Source organism: Sorex araneus, chromosome X (assembly GCF_027595985.1).
Source record: "Sorex araneus isolate mSorAra2 chromosome X, mSorAra2.pri, whole genome shotgun sequence".
NCBI lineage: Eukaryota > Metazoa > Chordata > Mammalia > Eulipotyphla > Soricidae > Sorex > Sorex araneus.
The window spans coordinates 38382550-38399544 of record NC_073313.1 but is presented as its reverse complement, the minus strand read 5'-3'; the positions used below and the strand labels follow the sequence as shown (position 1 = coordinate 38399544).

At 41.7% G+C, this 16995-nt stretch overlaps 1 protein-coding gene and 1 non-coding gene across 2 annotated transcripts in view; both read right to left on the bottom strand.

Annotated features, from left to right (window-relative positions):
- The window catches only part of LOC101551542 (transmembrane gamma-carboxyglutamic acid protein 1), a 129692-nt gene extending 126301 nt beyond the window's left edge, over positions 1-3391 (bottom strand). Inside the window, exon 1 of the mRNA XM_055122412.1 lies at positions 3308-3391. The gene's annotated coding sequence lies outside the window, so the exon portion shown is untranslated. The remainder of the gene's footprint in view (positions 1-3307) is intronic.
- A 12981-nt stretch (positions 3392-16372) lies between these two features.
- LOC129400224 (small nucleolar RNA U13) lies at positions 16373-16476 on the bottom strand. The gene has a single exon (XR_008627539.1). It is a non-coding gene; the product is annotated as a small nucleolar RNA U13 (small nucleolar RNA).
- Between the last annotated feature and the right edge of the window lie 519 nt (positions 16477-16995).

The window sequence follows — 16995 nt, the reverse complement described above, 5'->3', positions numbered from 1 at the left end:
GGTCCAGTGCGTGGCTTACATGTATAAGACTTTGGATTCAATACCTTCAATGCCTGGCAAGCTGGAAGCGTGGCTGGGAGCATCCCAGAGGCTCCCAAGAACTGTTTAGAATAATCGCACCACAAAGGAAAGTCGTGAACAGAACCATAAGAAAACTCAGTGGAAAGGACTGAGGCTGACTTGTCAAAGAATGAGAAAAAAATATATATTGGGGAGACATCTAGGTGATGATAGTTCTGAGAAGGAAGCTAGAATGGACAGTGGTTTAGAAACTTTCCATTGAGTCAAGGATATAGAACTTCTCTTAAAATTTGCTTTATAAACTTTGTATAATCTCTTCACCCTGAGATCCATGTTTTATTCATAAACACCAGGCACTAACTTGAAGTGTTGCTTTTTTATTGGCCACACCCAGAGATACTCTGTGCTCTGGCTCTGTGCGCAAGAGTGACCCCTGGCGGTGCTCAAGGGACCACATGCAGTGCCAAGGATCAAACCAGGGTCAGCCACATGCAAGGCAAGCAAGCACCTTACCCCCTGCATTATCTCTCCAGCCCCCTAATTTTCAGGCAGAGAGGAGATAAATGATCTCTACTTATGAGAGGAAAAAAACAGAAGTTACTAATAGCTTTGCCAACACAGACACCTGGATTTATCCAAGTATCCGATCCTGATTCTTTTTCCACTGAAGAATCAATTCTGTACATTTTCAATTAAGTGATCATTGCTCATTTTGTGCTCTCCAAAGGTTAAATACATTCAAAGCATGAAAGCCAGATGTGGGGATAACGAGCTTGAGATTGGTAAGGAGCAAGAGGAATGACTTTATGAGTCACAGGTGATTAGAAGGCCAGTGATGCTGGAAGAGATAAGAGAGATGCAGAAAGGCTGGCAGAAATAGTCAGGCTGAGCCTACTGAGGGCACCAGTACTTGAAGAGAGCCATTAGCAAATGTTCAAAGCCTTAAGATTAAGATTTTGGAGTATAACACAGCTGATTAGGTCAGTTTCTTGCCTTTTCTTCTTTTTAAAGAGAAAAAAATATTTAGAGAAATATGAGAGAAAGAGATAGAGAGAGGAGTTCCAAGAGAGAACATGGGCTTCTCCAGGGGAGGAACAGCCAAGAATACACATGTCAGGTCCAGATGTGGGCAAGTCTCCAGGGTGAAGAATGCGCCTAGGTGAGTTTCTTGAGTTACATGAGCCTTCTGAGGATACAATCTGACCAGCTTGATTACTTGAAAATTCTCAAATTCCAGCAGTTTCTTATTTATGTCCTTTTACCAATGAATCATCTTTTGTTTCATGTTGACTTTTCAACTAGTTTCAGTATCAGAAATTGACCCTTTTCAAATTTGGGCTTTTCCGACCTCTATTTGCCTCTATCTACAAAGAGGTAGCTATTTGCACCACTTTTAAAAGAATAAACTACAGACTACATGGGGCCATATTATTTCATACTTATTTCTCATTCATCTTCCAATAATGTTGCTCAACATTTTGAATTTCTTCTACTATCACATGAACTTTATGATAATACGAATTCTCGAACAGTATTTATTAACATCTTGCCAAATTCATTAATTGGGCACTTACTACATAACCTGCAGTCCTAGGTAAAGGGGTAGCAGAGAAGGCTGAGGTCCTAGCAGCAAAACAGAAATAATGCCAATGATATCAGCTTAACAGGAAAGGGGTGATTCATTCTACAGGAGTTTGAAAACTTTTCAAGCATTAATATGGTAAAGTCTGGAAGGATGAATAGCAGTTTATTAGGCACTGGAAAAGGAAAAAGGCATCTCACACACCTCCTCCATCCCCAAATTTGGTAATGTTAGTGGCATTTAACTGAAAATAATAGGAAAAAAAGAAGTAAAATGACAACACAAGAAATCCTGTTCACCCAATTACCGGGGGAGAGGGTGGCAGGGAAATTGTGCCTTTCAACACACTTCAGTTCTGAAAGTAAATGTTTATAAAATAGAATTCACAATCAAGGGAAAATGGGTGGAGGAGGAGGAAGTTCAGTTTGTTTTTTGTATTAAGTTAAACAAATGAGTAAAAATATCAACGTCTATGCTTGGGAACACAAATACTACTTTTGATAAAGATCCACCGTTTGAAAACGAAAGCGTATGGAGTTTGATTCAATCCACTCATCCATTTGTCCCAGTGCTTTCTACTCGCACTATCATTCTTCCACGCGAGCCTAATCTCCACACCCGCAACCAATAATCCACTCAGGATGGAAACAATCAACAGGACCCTAATCAACTTTGCATTTACATGCCTTTGCACTTCGCCCATCCTTCCAAGTCGGCCTTCATTTGCCCTACGTCAATCACACGGCGTTAATTTAGCTCTCTAAGTTTGGACACTTTGCCTCTTCACCCGTGCGTTCAATTAGTTCCTCTGAAATTCCATTAGTTTCGCTTTTCTCCTGAAGGGACACTTTAGAAAAAAAAATCCATCAATAGCACAATTACAAAACCGAGAGCTGCAGCCAGAGTCTGAACACACATACTAATTTCCAGTCATATCCCTCTGGAGGCTGTTCTTACCACTGATCAAAATCAGCGGACCAGGAAGGAGGAAAAAGCTGAGGCAGGAAGGTTGTTCCCTTCCTCCCACTCCCCCCACCCCAAGCGGGCCATCCCGGCTCCCCTCCCCCACGCCACGGCCACCCCCCCATACACACTGACCCGCCCCCGCTATCACCAGCCACTGCCCACAAAACAGTCCTTGCCTTTGTTAAAATGTCCATGAGCACAATGGACCAGAAGACAGATACATTCCCGGGGGCGGGAGCAGGAAAGTCACAAGAACGCAAAGCTCCCCGGGGCAGCCGCCCGCAGCCCACCGGCCCGAAATCCTCACCCCCCACGACGAGGTGCCTCCCCGGCCAAGTCTGCCCAGAGCGGGCAGCTCCGGGGCGGGAGGAGGGAGGGATGGGCCGCTCGGGGGCACCTCGTGGGGGCGACTGAACTTGAAGCTGGGACACCCTCCAGCGCCGTTGGCGAGCGTCCCGGTCGTGCCAAGCCTGAGCGGCGACCGGCAGCCCCGGGAGTTCTCTCCTTCCATCCCTCGGCTGCCGCCGCGCCTCCGCCACTCCCGCCACCGCGCGCTCCGCTCCCCACGCGGCCGGGGCCAGGCGCCCTCGGGCAGCGCCACGGAACCCGCTAGCCGCCCCTCGGGGCCGTCTCTGCGCACGGGAACCGAAGGCTGCGCGACGGTTCGAGGAACGCACCCCGATCCCTCCCGGGACCACGTCCCCCCAGCTCCCGGTCCCGTGCGGCCAAGTCACTCACCGCGCGCCGAGCCGTTACTCCGCACTCCCCGAGCCCCCGCCGCGCCTGCGCGCTCCCGACGGCCGCCCAGCAGAGCCTGTGCCGGGAGCCAGGAGCGGCCGGGAGAGACTGTGGGAAGTGGCGGGGGCCGGCCAAGGCGGGGTTTCGACAGAAGGGGTGGGGCCGGGCGGGGTGGGAGACGGAGGGGCGGGGCCTTAGGCACAGTGGTCCGGAAGACTTGGCCCTCTAGACACCCCGCTGCTGCTGGTTTTAACACCCTCGAAGAAGTAAAGTCGGAGAAACCTCGACATGCACCCCCCCGTCTTGCTCGGGAAAGCCTAGCAGGGCTTTGGGGGACCATCACCCCAAGCCCTGGAGCCGCAGGATCTATGCGAACCTTGCACACTTCTAATCTGCGTATCCCACGTTATTCTTCTTCCACCCCCCCACCCTCTCCTCTCCTCCAGGATTTCTCCCAACGCTCAGCCCTGGGCCCTCCAGAGGTGAGGGAGATGGAGATGACTCACACCGGGCACCCTAATTAACGTGGCTCTGCTGTTTGCGAAGCCTGGTCATAGTTAGTGACTGACCCAACCCTGTCCCACTGCTCTTCATTGAAAACAAACGCTCTGCTGTTTCTGAACTTGGGGTGACAGCGATCTATTTTTCTAAAAGCAATCTACTATTTTCTTTAAAAAGACTTGAACAAACCTACCCAGATATTTTGGTAAGAAAATCAGTTGTCAAATCTGACCCACCTTCTCAATGCTCCTGGGGCTCTGGGGATAGCTCAGTAGAGCTGGAGGGCATGCTTGGCATTCAGACAGCCTGCCTTGGACCCCCGATACCACATGGACCCCCGAGCTCCCAGAGGAACAACAGAAGCGCAGGACAAGTGTAGTAATCCCTGAGCACTGCTAGATGTGCCCTTCACACTCGCCTTCCCCCGAAGGACAAAGCTCCTCCGAGAAACAATATTTGGCCTGTGTGACCTGGATTTTGCACTAACGGTTTCAGGTTTTCTGGTATTTTTTGTATTTTAAGAAGCCCAACTTGATTGCTATTCCATGCTGCATGTGTGCTTAGTTTTCACTTCTAGGTTTTTCTGTCTGGCATCTGGTCAGCTGTGGTATCTCACATGCCATGCCTTCACATCAGCTATTAAAGTAAAACACACCTGAGTGAATCCAAAGTGAATTGAACTGTGAGCTTGAAGTAATTTATCCCAAGCAACTTTTCCTTTCTTCTTTTTACTTATAAAGAAATTGGGAGGCATTTGGCTTGTTAAGAATCAAAGAACTTGCACGCGGCCGACCCGAGTTCGATTCCCAGCATCCCATATGGTCCCCCTGAGCACTCCAGGAGTAATTCCTGAGTGTAGAGCCAGGAGTAACCCCTGTGCATAGCCAGGTATGACCCAAAAAGCAAAAAAAATTAAGAATCAAAGAACTGCCATGGGGCTGCACCGGTAGTCTCTGCCGGCAATTATTTTGACAGCAACAGGGGCACTGAGTGGTGTGGGAAAGGGAGTAGTCCTGTTTGTCTTTAGAAATCAGGATGTTCTAAAACTCTTACCACTGAAATCTTTAAGTTCTTACATTTGTGAATTTTATAAATCAGATTTTCTTGAGTTCACTTTTCAATTTCACATTTGTCAAATAATACAAAAGATCATGGGGGATTTTGGTAAGGACATACCGCAAAACGGGCAGACATTGATACTTGTAAGACCCTATAGAGTGTAAATATTAAGTGCCTGGAAGCAAGACTGTGCCCTATATAAATATCACTGGCAAAATGTAAAGCATAGAGAAGGAACTAAAATACAAGTCCTACCCTGGCCTGGAGCTTGGACCCCCTAGCATAAAGCCGGGAGAAGCTCCTGAGCACTGCCAAGTATAGCTCAGTGCCCCCCAAACCCCCAACCCCCAACCCCCAAACACACCTACTTGATTAATGAAGGTGCATCTTTAACAGATCTGTATATATGTTTGTTTGTTTGTTTTTGGTTTTGGGCCACACTCAGCATTGATCAGGGCTTACTCCTGGCTCTGCACTCAGGGTTCACTCCTGGTGGGACAATATAGGGTTCTGGGGATCAAACCAGGGTCAGCTGTATGCAAGGCTAATGACCTACCTGCTGTATTATTGCTCTGGCCCACTGTGCATGTGTTTTGAACTTACATTTGACTACTGGGGTTTTCTTTCTCATTATTTTTTGGTTTAGGGTCCACGCCATGTGGTGCTCAGGGCTTACTCCTGGCTCTCAGATATCAATCCTGGCAGGGTTTGGGGGGGCCTTCTGTAATTCCAAGGATAGAACCCAGCTCAGCTGCATGCAAGACAAATGCCCTATGTGCAGTACTAATGCTCCAACCCAGGGTTTTTCATATTTTATCTACTAGTTTGTCTGAATATTTCCACTGGGGTGACAAAATCTAAAATGAGATAGCTTAAGCAAAAAGATAAAGTTATTGTGTAACCCAATAAGTTGCGAAAGGGTTAGACTGGCTTTCGGAGTAAGTGGTACAGCAACTAAAATGCCTCAAATTCCAGGGTAGCCTCAGAACCTCTGGAATCACATTCTATAGACTCTAATGATGGCCTCTGATTAATAGTGGACTCACACCTTCCAAGCTGTTACCAGACAGACGGTACCGCTCTTATCTAAGTTCTAATTCTCTAAATACCACAGAAAGAACATGACTGAATAAGACTGAGTAACATAACCATTATTGGAGAGGAAGGACATGTGTAATATAAAAATTGGTACCCCCCAGAAGAACCACAGAGTTGCAGAGAAAAGTTAAGAAGGAATTTCTAAACAAAAACAAAGGGTAGGGGAGGAGAGATTCTAGTTTTCAGAAGAGATGACTAAAGCAGACCTCAGAAAGGCAAGGGGGGGGGGTGAAACTATGAGATAACTACACTTAACAAGCATTTTTCAAAACTTTGATCCCTTTTTCTTCTCTCTTATTGAAGTATTATCCAGTCTTCTGACAAAGATTCAATGGTTTCTGTAAAATATTTCACAAATTTAGTGTCTAAAAACAGCACAAATGTATCATAGCTCTGGAATTCACAAGTCTAGAAGAGTTAAGCTAAAATCACGGTGTCTGCATAGTTTCTTTTATGAACATCTAGATGAGAATGCTTTTTCTGGACGTTTCCACATTCAAGAGGCTCCTTCCATCTTTAAAATCTACCATGACATTATTCTGACACTTCCACCCATTTCTGCTACACGTAAAGGCCCCTGTAATGATCCTGGGCCATCTTCTCAGCTGGCCACCTCCATATCTCCTGAACCTCTGCTTGTTATTATAACCCCCCCTTCCCCAACAAAGTGAGGTTAACTTCTCAGCTGAAATCTATATTGGAGCCTTTTTCCATCCATAAGTGGGTTCCCCTCCCTTTTAGCTGAGTCCCAGCACACTCCATGCCCGACTCCCTCTGCCATTTTCTCAGCCAGCCACCTCCACATCTTCTGAACAGCATGGTCTGATAGTGTGGCTATACAACAGGTATGGGGGAGCTAACTTCAAAAATTCACCCTCAGTAGAGCAGAAGCACAGCAAACACAATGGGGTAGACACGTAGACACCCACCAAGCTCAATGAGTGAAAATAATAACATGGAAGGCTCTACCAGTACCAACTAGCTCTGTAAATTCTCAGAGAATGATTTTAATGACACTATTGTGAGGATGTTTAATGAGCTCAAAGAAATGTTGGCACAGGTAGTCAGCAAAGCACAAGAAAATGTGGGAGCGGAAATGAGACTACAACATTCAGAAGTTTAAAAAATGAAAAATGTTTGGTCATATAAAAATCTCAATACAGGGTCTGAGTCGCAGAACAACAGAAGCTGCATTAAAGATAAGAAGTTCCAAGATGAGATTCAGGAAACCTCTAGAAAACAACAGAAGATGGAAAAATCTGAAAAGAAATGAATAGCACACTAGGAACTATGGCTTGAAGTCAAGAGGAATAATGTAAGAATCATAGGAGTTCCTGGAAACCAGGAAGGAAAATTCAATGAAGAATCAATAGTTAAATGATAGTTAAGAATTTCCCAGAGTTGAGGGGTAAAGGTACTGAGATCCAAAAGGTCAGAATTGTCCCAGCAAAAATAGACCCAAATAGAAAATCTCCAAGACACACTATAATCCAAGTTACAAAAGCCAAAGACAGAGACAGAATATTGAAAACATCAGGATCAAAAATAAATTTATATACAAAGGAAAGTCCATATGACTTACCCAAGATCTATCATATGAGACCCAATGAGTCAGAAAAGAATTATGGGATACCATAAAATAACAAACTAAATGAAATGAATACCTCGCCAAAAATACTCTATTCAGTGATATTTTCATTCTCATTTGGAGGAAGGATACAGACTTTCATGAAAAAAGCAACAATTTAGGGAATTCATAGCCCAGAAACCAGTTTTGCAAGAAGTATTAAAGGACCTAACTTCAAAAGACAAGACAAACTTCTCAGCATTCTGCCATTGAGTATGGCATTCACTTAAAGCTCTTATGGTTGCCTTTTACAAGGTTAAGAAATGTCTGTTTATTCCTAGCCTGCTAAGGAATTTTATACTTTTTCAATAAGGAATTAATGTTTCATTTATATTGAATGCTCTATGTCTATTCATGTGATTTCTTTTTGCATCTATAGAGATTTTTATTGCAATATTTTACTTATTAATGCAGATACTTAAGCATTGTCTATAATACAATATTTTCTAACATAAAACCTGTGTTCCTTTTTAGAATAAAACACACTTTTAAACTTTTACAGGCCTATTCAGATTTTCCCGTAAAATTTTCTTAATTTTCCTCTCCTCACTTTTGTAAATCAATGACAGTGATACACTTTTACTAAATTGTGTGTTTGTAAAATTTATCTATTTCATGTTGATTTTTAAATGTATCTACATAAACTATTTATACTACTAATCTTTTAAATTTATATAGCTATAACATAGAGATGTATGGTTATTGAGAACATATTTTTCAGCTTATTGATTAAAGTTTTGTCGAAGAAGTCTGACCATCTTGTAGGTGGTTGGCCACGTGGTCTTTTGACGTCCCATGGAATCCAGTAACAGCTCTAGTCCAGCAGTCATCTCTAAATTGCATTACATGTCTGGCCCATCCGATTTTTGATGCCTTGGCAAATGAGACAGTGTCCCTGATTCTTGATCGTCGACGGAGGTCAGAACTCCAGATTCCTTCTCTCATTTGAGTGAAATGTGATATTCCAAGCATAACTCTTTCAATTACTCTTTGGGATACCCAAGTAGCGTTCTTGTCTGTTTTCGTAGGGTCCAGGTCTCTGAGGTGTATGTTAGTGCAGGAAGAACAGTGGAGTCGAAAAGATGTGCCCAGAGCTGGAGGTTCTTCGTCCTCTTAACCACTTCGATGCTCTTGAAGGCATTCTCTTCCTCCTGCGCAGTTCTGGCACCTAGTCATTCCACATGTTGAGTTCTCGACCCAGGTACACATAGCTGCTGCATTCGGAGATGTTCGTTCCATTGAGAGCAAATGGAACGTCAGGGACTAGCTCGTTTTTAATGAACATTGCTTTGCTGAGATTCAGCTGTAGTCCGACCTTTCCACACTCACAATTGAAGTCAGCCAGCATTTGTGCTGCTTGGCTAATGTTTGGTGTTATTAGAACAATGTCATCAGCGAAGCGGAGGTGATGTAGTTGCTGACCACCTATCTTCACTCCCATTCCTTCCCATTCCAGTCGTCGCATGACGTTCTCAAGGGTGGCACTGAAGAGTTTAATTGAAATGGTATCACGCTGCTGAACCCCTCTTTTTACGTTGACGATCACTTCCTTGTAGAATAGTGAGATCCTGGTGGTAAATCCATAATACAGCTCACGGAGGATCATGATATACTGAGTTTGAAGGCCCTGTTTTCCTAGGGCTTCGATGACCGCTTTGGTCTCAAATAAATGTATGAAAATATAATTAACAATATTATAAATCCCAGCACTTAAATAGAAGGTAAATGTAAAACATAAAAATCTTATTCAAGGCCAGCTGATTGGCAACTTTATTCCCACTTGTAACTTAAATTCCCTTTTGCCATTGAAGGATAGGCCTCCTAAGGTGAACAGCCTTTATCAAGACATGCCACTTTGGAATGTGTATTATTTCAAGCAAGTCAATCAAGGTTTTGCAGGTTCATGTGAAACTTTTACCACTCCCTTAATTACCTAGAAGAATGAAAATTAGTGGCATTATCCACAATTAGGATTTTTTTAACTGAAAAAAGCCCCTACTTTTTTAGATAAGAGAAACCTAGCTATATGACAGGACAATTATATATCTAATTATGAAGCACGGGGTTATTGTCACATAAGTCACCCCCTTGTTATCTGGTGAATTCCTTTCCTCTATTCTTGAAGCTCCAAGGGCTTATCCCATTCCTCACTTCAGGATATAGACCTTAATTTCACCAAAATTGGAATTATCATCTTTATGTAAAATACTCACAAAAATTATAATTTTTCCTCCTACTAATCTTTCTGAGGCCAATCTGATTGTTTCACCAACCCAAGAAGAACCCAGAGTGGTAGGAAAGTATTTCCTTTCCTGTCCAACATCATATCATTTAGTATTTTCTCAGGTTTTGGGTATTAGTACATGAACATTTCAGTAAGACTATTATCATCCCTACCAGTCTATTTGGTGTTGAAGGACAATGGGCATTGCTCAGGGCTTATTCCTAGTTCTGCACCCAACTATCACTCCAGACAATAGTTGGAGGACCATTTGGGACACCAGAGATCAAACTGGGTCAGCCGCATGCAAGGCAAGCACGCTACCACTGTATTATCTCTCCAGTTCCTGGCTTTATTTCTATGAAAACAGAGTCTAATTCATGGGTTTCCAACCTAGGGCACTTGAAAAAATATATCTGCATCCCACCCCCCAGAAAACAAGATTTAATTGGCGGGAGTCCACTGACCCCTACTCACACACACACACACACACACACACACACAAACATAAAAGCAAACTTAAGCAGGTTGAGACAGACTGTCTTATTGATGCTGGGTTAGAAAACTCCAAAAGCGTTTAGAATAGGAACGTAGATTTGGTAATAGCACAAGAGAAGCAGAAAAAATAAATCTGATAGGTAAACAAAAGGAAGACTCACAGAGAGAAAAGTGGTAAATGTAGAAGATGTAGAGTCTCAATACTGTCTGTCTCCTGGTTAAGTGGCATTTGCAAAAGATAGATTCGTGTCTAGAGAGCTCAAATGTCTTGAGTACATACGTGACATGACACCTGGTTCTATCCCCTACACTGCACGCTCCCCAGAGTATGGCAGAGTATGGCCCTGGTGGTCCCCATCCCTCCACTGGGCCAGAGAAATACCACGTCACTGGCTAGAACAATGAACCTATAGAACCTGTACTGCTGGGCCAATTATCACAGGGAATGGACCCACGCCTTCAAGCACTGAAAAGAAAGACTTCTTTCACTGAAGATATGCCAAGTTGCTTTTGCTGGAATAACCCCAATTAGTCCATGTTGTGAGCATAATTTTACCCTACTCACTTCTTTGTACAGGGGCTTCTCTCAGTGATGACCAGTCCAGCCATTCATTGCTGCCTGGAGCTGGTAGTGCTGGGAGCTATCAGGCCCACCTTGGTGGTGTTCAGGAGCCCACTAGGGCCACACTCAGAGGTGTTCAGGGGTCACCAGCGCTAAATCTGGAGGTGCTCAAAGGACAACCTGGTACTAAGGATCAAAGTCGGGACCTTACATATGTCAGGCAAGTGCTCAATCACGTGAGCTATCTCCTACCTACTCTTAATTACTTTCATTTGTATGCTTCTTATATTTAAAAAAGTAAGGTAAGTTTAAGAACCAAACTTCCAGATTTTGTATTCCAAATCTGTGTGCCTTAACCTCAACTCCTGTTCATTCCGTATTTTTTTATTCCTCCATCCTCTTAATTGGTCAGAGGCCTAGAAGAAGCCTCACAAGCTATTTTAACCCAATTCACATTCAATTCTCTGATCACTCTGGGATGCAGTGTGTATATATCTAATTCTCTGCTTGACTAAAGCCAAGTAAATATTAATGCCTCACAAATAAAATCTATAGTCTTCACTCTTCTCCTAATCTTTAGTAATATAGTTAAAACCAACGAATGGACCATTCTTTCTTGATTTATAAGGAAATAAACACATTTTTCTTTCAATCTCTTCTATTTCTGCTGTAATTTCTGTTCTGGTTAACAAAACCACCATGCATTCTCTCACACATATTTTGTAGCAGTTTCTGTGGTGTAGTGGCTATCTCATTTATCTCACATACATAATACTGAGGACACCATTTACTTCTTATTTTCTATCTTCAGTTGTCTGTTCATTCAAGCTCTTACACGTCTCTAATATTAATTCCTGCCTCACTTTAGATTTATCACAATCATCTCACCTACAACAGGGTCTTAAAACTAGCTTCTCTGTCTTTAGTTTCTCTCAAATACAATTTCACCTTCTCATTTCTGTCTGTTATATTTATTAATATAATCATGTTCAAGCCACTGGATTTTTGTTTAGTTTAATTTTTTTATTTTAAAGATTTTTTATTGGATCACTGTGTATAGACCCTTATAAAGCTGTTCATGATTAGGTTTCAGTCATACAGTATTACAACACCCATCCCTCCACCAGTGTACATTTCCAGTACCAGTGTCCCAAGTTTCCCTCCCACCACTCCCCACCAGCCTGCCTCTATGGCAGGCACTTTTCTTCTCTCTTTATCTCTCTCTCTTTCTATTTCTCTCTCCTTTGGGGCATTGTGGTTTGCAATACAGATACTGAAAGGTTATCAGATATATCTCTTTACCTACTTTTAACACTCAATTCTTGTCTGGCGTGATCACTTCCAGCTACTATTGTCATACTGATCCCTTCTCTATCTTACCTACCATCCACCCCACACACACTTGTGGTTGATGCCAATCATTGACCAGTCCTCCTAGCCCCATTTTTCCCCTAGCTGTGGATATTAGCCTTCTACTATATATTTGTAAATATGTATGCAAATGAATAGAGTCATTCTATATCTGTCCCTCTCCTTCTGACTTATTTCACTCAGCATGATACTCCATGTCCATCCATTTAGGAAAAATTTCATGACTCCATTTTTCCTAACAGCTGCGCAGTATTCCATTGTGTGAACGTGCCATAGTTTCTTTATTCATTCGTCTGTTCTCAGGCACTCAGGTTGTTTCCAGATTCTGGCTATGGTGAATAGTGTTGCAATGAACATATGAGTGCAGAAGGTGTTTCTGCTGTGTGTTTTGGGGCCCCCAAGGTATATTTCCAGAAGTGGTATTGCTGAGTCAAATGGGAGCTCAATTTCTAGTTTTTTGAGAAATATCCATATTGTTTTCCAAAAAGGTTGGTTCAGTCGGCATTCCACTAACAATTAAAGGAGAGTCCTTTTCTCCCCACATCCGCGCCAGTACTGGTTGCTCTTGTTATTTTTGGATGTGTGCCAGTCTCTGTGGTAGGCTACTGGACTTCTTAGAAATACTTTATGACTCTGAGATGAGGGAGATGGCTCAAAGGGCTAGTGCACATATTGTTTAATCCCTCGCACTACATGGTTCCCTAAGCACTATTGGGAATGACGCCCAAGAAACATGCAGGGAGTAGTCCCAAATCCAAATTAAGTTCTGCTGAGTGTGACTCTCACTCACTTTAAGACAAAATACAGGAACCAGAGAGAATCATGATGAGTATGGTATGCAGCTGACCTGGGTTTGATCCTCAGCCTCCCATTATGGCCCCCTGAACTCTACCAGGAATAATTCCTGAGTGCAGAGGCAGGAGTAAGTCCTGAACACCACTTGATGTGGCCCCAAACATTCCCCACGCCCAAAACAGACAAAATTTAAAAATTCTTAAGTACAAACTTTAAAATTATCTTACTATTAGCACACCATACCAAAATTATTCTAATACTTAAAATATATACCAAAAGCAAAATTATGATTTGCCTTATACTTTAATGCTGCTAGGAATATTCTATTCTCTCTGTGTGACAGACCCATTCTTAAATATCCAGTTGAAAAGACACCAGCTACACAGCTCATTCTTTTGCTACTCAATAGCAAGTAAATTATTTACGGCTACTCTGTATGAACATTAATGAACTACTGAAACAAGTAACAATGTAGATGAATCTGCAAAAGTTATACTTAGTGAAGGAAGTATGCCATGAAAAAATAACTATGCTAAAGGAAAATAGCTACACTAAAGGAATGTCTTTCTTGGTGGGAGGAAGCTTTGGGACACACCCAGTAGCTCTTGGTGGTTACTCCTAGCTCTATGATCTGGGCATGATATTGTACTAGTGATACAATGCAAGGTAAGTTCCTTTTTTTAAATTAGTGAATCACCGTGAGGGTACAGTTACAGATTTACATATTTTCGTGCTTGTGTTTCAGTCATACAATGCTCGAGAACCCATCCCTCCATTAGTGCCCATTCTCCACCTAAGATGATCCCAGTATCCCTCCCACCCCCCAATCCCATCCCCCCACCCTACCCTGCCTCTGTGGCAGGGCATTCCCTTTTGTTCTCTCTCTCTCCTTTCGGGTGTTGTGGTTTGCAATAGAGGTATTGAGTGGCCATCGTGTTCAATCTATAGTCTACTTTCAGCACGCATCTCTCATCCCGAGCGGGTCCTCCAACCACACTTTACTTGGTGTTTCCTTCTCTATCTGAGCTGCCTTTTCACCCAGCATGTGAGGCCAGCTTCCAAGCCATGGAGCAAAACTCCTGGTATTTATTTCTACTATTCTTGGGTGTTAGTCTCCTATTCTGTTATTTTATATTCCACAGATGAGTGCAATCTTTCTATGTTTGTCTCTCTCTTTCTGACTCATTTCACTTAGCATGATACTTTCCATGTTAATCCACTTATATGCAAAGTTCATGACTTCATCTTTTCTAACAGCTGCATAGTATTCCATTGTGTAGATGTAGCAAGGTAAATTCCTTAATCCTTGTTCTACCTAGTGAATTTCTAGAGAAGGCAAAACTCACAAATGTCTCCATTCATCCCTGTCGCATGTTAGTGTAGCCCAATGGTATCTGCTCGCTCCAGGAACAGGAAGAGAATAACAGACAAAGGGATGATCTGTAGGGTGTTAGAATATTGATTAGGAAGTAAATAGGGGTATGAGATACATTTATGAATAATGATAATATTCTGTACTTCAGTTTCATGGATTTTTAAATTTGTGGAAACTCATTGAATACTATACTCAACACAGTTGTATTGTATTATATAGAATATTTACCTTAAAAGATAAAAACATGGGTTTGGAGTGATAGTAGAGTGGTTAGGGCATTTGCCTTATATATGACTGACTTGGGTTAGATCCCATATAATACCCTGAGCACCGCCAGGAATAATTCCTGAGTGCAGAGCCAGGAGTAGTGCCTGAGCATAGCTGGGTATAGCCCAAAAACAACAACAACAAAAATATGCCCAGCTAAAATAACTCAGAGCTATGCATTGAAGGAAGAAATACAACCAAATATTAAACTAATTACTTAAATGTATTTTGAAGTATAAACATCTTATAAATAACACCTACAAAGTATTAAAATTATTTGAATTAATGCAAGGACACAGTTCCTTCATTATAAAGGGAATATATTCTGGCTACAAAATACAACTTTGCTACACAATATGAGACTGGAGCAATAGCATAGCGGGTAGGGCATTTGTCTTGACATGGCCAACCCGGGTTCTATTCTTCCATCCCTCTCGGAGAGCCCAGCAAGCTACTGAGAGTATCCCGCCCACACGGAAGAGCCTGGCAAGCTACCCGTGGCGTATTTGATATGCCAAAAACAGTAACATCAAGTCTCACAATGGAAAGACGTTAATGATGCCCGCTCGAGCAAATTGATGAACAATGGGATGACAGTGCTAGTGCTACATAATAACTGAGGCTGGCATTTATATGGAGAGTAACTTATTTACACCATTAGATATTCTAGGGGATCAATATTCATATTCTTTAAAATGTCTTAGAGTAAATTTGAAATTTCAGTATATACTCACAGATTTATTCTGTCTATCCATATATCTCTGTAAAAGTATATATGAGAGGCTATTCTCTGGTTTACTGTCATGATTAATGTAGTACGATGGCTTTACACTTCTAATGTTCATCTTATTCTGATGACAACTTTCATTACATCACAGTAATCCAAAAGCATAGTCCATCATCCTGAATGCAGTAAAAAGTAAGGGTATGTAAAGAACATATTTCATTTTCAGTGAATGTTTTCTATAGCTCACTGGTATGACAGGTATATATTCTTATCTTATTGAGGCAAGCTTAGTTCATAACATTATATAGGTTTCATTGCACAGCATGGCAATTCAACATCTATACATTATACTGGTACCACCACCAAAAATCTAGTTTTCATCCTCCAGGACATTGGACAGACCTCTTTTGCCTGATTTACCTACACCCTTTCTACCTTCCCTTGTAATAACTGAACATCAGTTTACCCTTAGTCTAAAACTTTGTTTTGTTTAGCTTGTTCATTTGTTTTATATCTTTATATTCCCACATACGAGTGAAAGCATATATAGTCTTTTCCCATTTGATTTATTTCACTTAGCAGAGCATCCTCTCAGTCCATCCGTGTTGAGAGGTATAACTTAAATCAGGACATCCTATATTTTTTTCTACTTACCATCCCTTTTCTCCTGAGACATGTAACACTGGGAGCCTACCAGAAACACCTTACACTGCACAGCTGATTTTTCATAACCCCCAACAGTTACATAATCTTGTTTATAAAACCCTGATGGGATTGCAACCCACAGTTTAGGAAGCTAGATTTTAAAAAAATTCTTAATCGCATTCAAGAATCCTGTATTATTCTATGTTAACTACAATTGGGAAGTATAGAACCTCTTCAATAATACACTTGGCAATGCAGGTACAATGCTTATTATCAAGGAACCTGAAAACTAGTACAGAATGCAATTTTTTTTCTTTCATGTCCGATGGGTAATGTGCTAACATTGTAATAAGATTTAGGAGTGGCACATGTCACACAAACATGTGAACACCCAATCATAGTGCTTGTGAAACAGAAAAAGATCCCAGAATGCTATTTTTGCATCTAAAACATGCTGGCATCCACAGAGATTAGTGAGAAAGCAATTTTCATTTGTAAGTAGAAATATAAATAAACAACATTCTGACAATATAAAATTATGACTTTAAAATTGTGAATTTGAATTCAGTTGCAAAAATGAGTAGAATTTCATGGTAAGATATCATAAAATCCTAGGATTTTTAAATGCTAACTTCACAGTTACATTTGGAAATGCAGGAATGACTATTTACTAAATTTCCTCTTAAATCATCTTTGAAGTATATGCATAGTGAAATCCTCTACTATATTTGTAGTTATTTAGAAAAAAAATAGAAAAATTTGGTAAAATGTACTCAAGAAAATGTAAAAAGCTTTCGATTTTAATGGTTATGTTATGTAAGGCATAAAATAAGAAAAGGTCCTGAGGCAATAAGTCAAGTGACAGTGACTAGCAAGTACAAGGCTCAGAGTTGAGCTGCTGGCACCACCTGGCCCCTCATTAATGCCATGCATGACCCTATT